Source organism: Aethalodelphis obliquidens, unplaced genomic scaffold, assembly GCF_003676395.1.
Source record: "Aethalodelphis obliquidens isolate GAN/ISIS:26980383/991018 unplaced genomic scaffold, ASM367639v1 scaffold18, whole genome shotgun sequence".
In the NCBI taxonomy this organism is placed as follows: domain Eukaryota; kingdom Metazoa; phylum Chordata; class Mammalia; order Artiodactyla; family Delphinidae; genus Aethalodelphis; species Aethalodelphis obliquidens.
In genome coordinates, this window is record NW_020837962.1 from 11,307,719 (window position 1) to 11,311,360 (window position 3,642).

General features: G+C 36.4%; 1 pseudogene; it reads left to right on the plus strand.

The window, feature by feature from the left end:
- Positions 1–909: 909 nt before the first annotated feature.
- LOC113626307 (cysteine-rich PDZ-binding protein pseudogene) lies at positions 910–2,555 on the plus strand (annotated as a pseudogene).
- The last annotated feature ends 1,087 nt before the right edge of the window (positions 2,556–3,642 follow it).

Below are 3,642 nucleotides of genomic sequence, written 5' to 3' on the forward strand. Positions count from 1 at the left end.
CTTCATTTAAACCTTCCCGATCACACACAGATTTCTTTTCAAGCCATACCAACATGGAAGGGAATTCTGGGGAACATAGTTCCCTATATATATATATATATATATATATATATATATGTCAAGAAGATATAACAATTATAAATATATATGCACCCAATATTGGAGCACTTATATATATAAAATAAATATTAGCAGAACTAAAAGGAGAAATAGACAGTGATACAGTTATAGTAGAGGACTTCAATATCCTACTTTCAACAACTGATAGATCATTCAGACAGAAAAACAATAAGGAAATACTGGACTTGAATAACACTATAGACCAATGGACCTAGCAGACATATACAGAACATTCCATCCAAAACCAGAAGAAGACACATTCTTTACAAGGCACATGGAACATTCTTCAGGAGAGATTATACATTAGGTCACAAAACAAGTCTTAACAATTTTAATAAGATTGAAGTCATATCAAGTATCTTACCTAACCACAATGGTACGAAACTAGAAATCAAAAATAGGAGAGGGCTTCCCTGGTGGTGCAGCGGTTGAGAATCTGCCTGCTAATGCAGAGGGCTCGAGCCCTGGTCTGGGAAGGTCTCACATGCCGCAGAGCAACTAGGCCCGTGAGCCACAACTACTGAGCCTGCGCGTCTGGAGCTTGTGCTCCGCAACAAGAGAGGCCGCGACAGTGAGAGGCCCACACACTGCAATGAAGAGTGGGCCCCGCTTGCTGCAGCTAGAGAAAGCCCTCACACAGAAACGAAGACCCAACACAGCCAAAAATAAATAAATAAAATTAAAAGTCCAGTTCCTTCCTAACTCTACTAAAAAAAAAAATAGGAAAAAAATTTATAAATATGTGGAAATTAAATGATATACACCTGTACAACCAACCAATGGGTCAAAGAAGAAATCAAGAGGGAAATAAAAAACTATCTTGAGACAAATACAACATACCAAAACTTATGGGATTCATCAAAAACAATCCTGAGGTAAGTTAAGAATGATAAACACCTACATTAAGAAAAAAGAAAGATCTCAAACAATCTAACTTTACACCTCAGGGAATTAGAAAAAAGAAGGAAAAATAAGTCCAAAGTTAGCAGATGTAAGGAAATAAAGATTAGAGATAAATTTCAAAGACACTAGAAAGACAATTAAAAAGATCAACGAAACTAATAGTTGGGGTTTTTTAAAAAGATAAAACTGACAAACCTTTAGCTAGACTAACAAAGAAAAAAAGGGAGGAGACATTACAACTGATACTACAGAAATATAAAGCATCATAAGAGACTGCTATGAACAACTATACGCCAACAAATTGTATATAACCTATAAGAAGTGGATAAAATCCTAGAAACATGCAACCTATCAAGACTGAATCATAAAGAAATAGAAAATCTGAATGGACCGATTGCAAGTAAGGTAATTGATGCAGTAACCAAAGACCTACCAACAAAGAAAAGCCCAAGACCAGAAGCCTTCGTGGGTGAATTCTACCAAACATTTAAAGAAGAACTAGCTACTACTCCTTCTGTCATGGAAAGATGGTGTGTGAAAAATGTAAAAAGAAACTTGGTACTGTTATCACTCTAGATACATGGAAAGATGGTGCAAGGAATATCACAGGAAGTGGTGGAAGAGAGCTGGACAAAAATAAAGCTTTGACCTAAAAAAAAAAGCAAGACTTGATCCACATGGAAAGAATACGTCCTCCACTTGCAGAATTTGTAAAAGTTCTGTGCACCAACTGGGTTCTCATTATTGCCAGTGCTGTGCCTACAAAAAGGGCGTCTGCACTGTGTGGGGAAAAAAATTTGGATACCAAAAACTACAAGCAAACGTCTGTCTAGATGTATTGAAGTTTCTGGCTTTCATATGATTTACTTTTTGCTTTGAATTTTCAAGGCATAACATAGATGTTCAGGTTACAAAATATGTCTTAAAACAATTAGGTTTAAATCAGGGAAGTTGATTGGTATTCATTCTTCTGTTTTCAAGCAGTTCTGAACTGCAACAGTGTAACTAGTTTTCTGTCTTAAGTTGCTTTTTTTCCTTACAAACATCTTATTAAACTGGAATACGTGGCAAATGTAATGAAAAATGATTTTCCCAGTTCTATATGTACTTTTTATTTATCATTATTTATATATTATTTTTATCCTTTCTCTCTACTTTATTTGTAGATATTGCAAAAGTGTGAAGGAGATTATTGATATTTGGCTCTGAACTTGGCATCCAGACATGTAATTCTTCCCTCATTCCCTGTTGGTTGCATAGTTCTCAGAATCAGCAGCCCCTTAATTAATTGCAGCTTCATGGGGAATTTAAATATCTGAGACCTTTATTACTAAATTTTTCCTTAAGTAATTAGCCCAGACCCAAATCAAACACAAGCTGTAGTTATGATATTTTTTATTTGTTCTTGAAGCCAAAGTACCATTATCTTTCATATGAGAATGAGAACACAAGGGATACCCTGTATATGTCCACATGAATACATTGGATTTCAGAAAAATACATATTCCATACATTACCTTGAATTCAAATTGTCATGAAAGCCAGGATAACTATGTGCACCCATGATGATATGCAATGAATGAATCACCACTCTTAGGGAAAGTGCTTTGATGCAGAAACCAAACTTTTTTTTACCTCCTCTACTTCCCCCTCCCCTGCTAAAAATAAATAGAATTTAATTAATTAATTAAAGAAGAATTAATGCCAATATTTCTCAACTTTCCAAACAATTGAAGAGGAGGGAACACTTCCAAACTCATTTTATAAGGTCAGCATTACCCTCATACCAAAGCCAGATAAAGACAGTATAAAAAAAGAAAATTATAGGCCAATATCTCTGATGAACATAAATGCAAAAACCCTCAACGAAATGAGAGAAAACTGAATTAAACAGCACATTAAAAGGATCATGCGGGCTACCCTGGTGGCGCAGTGGTTAAGAATCTGCCTGCCAATGCAGGCGACACAGGTTCAAGCCCTGGTCCAGGAAGATCCCACATGCCGCACAGCAACTAAGCCTGTGCTCTACAACTACCGAGCCTGCGCTCTAGAGCCTGTGAGCCACAACTGCTGAGCCCGCGTGCCACAACTACTGAAGCCCGTGCACCCTAGAGCCCATGCTCTGCAACAAGAGAAGCCACCGCAATGAGAAGTACTGCAATGAAGAGTAGCCCCTGCTCTCCGCAACTAGAGAAAGCCCACGTACAGCAATGAAGACCCAACACAGCCATAAATAAATAAATAAATAAGTTCACTATTGAAAAAAAAAAGGATCATGCACCACAACCAAGTGAAATTTATCCATGGGATGAAAGGAAAATTAAACATATGCAAATCAATAAATGTGATATACTACACTAACAGATTGAAGAATAAGAATTATATGATCATCTCAGTAAATTCCAAAAAAGCATTGACAAAATCCAACATCCTTTTTATGATAAAAACTCTCAACAAATGAGGTATAGAAGGAATGTACCCCAACATAATAAAGGCCATATATGACAAGCCCACAGCTAACATATTCAACAGTGAAAAGCTGAAAACTGTTCCTCTAGATCAGGAACAAGACAAGGATGCCTACCTTCACCACTTTTTTTTTTTTTTTTTGGAGTAAAA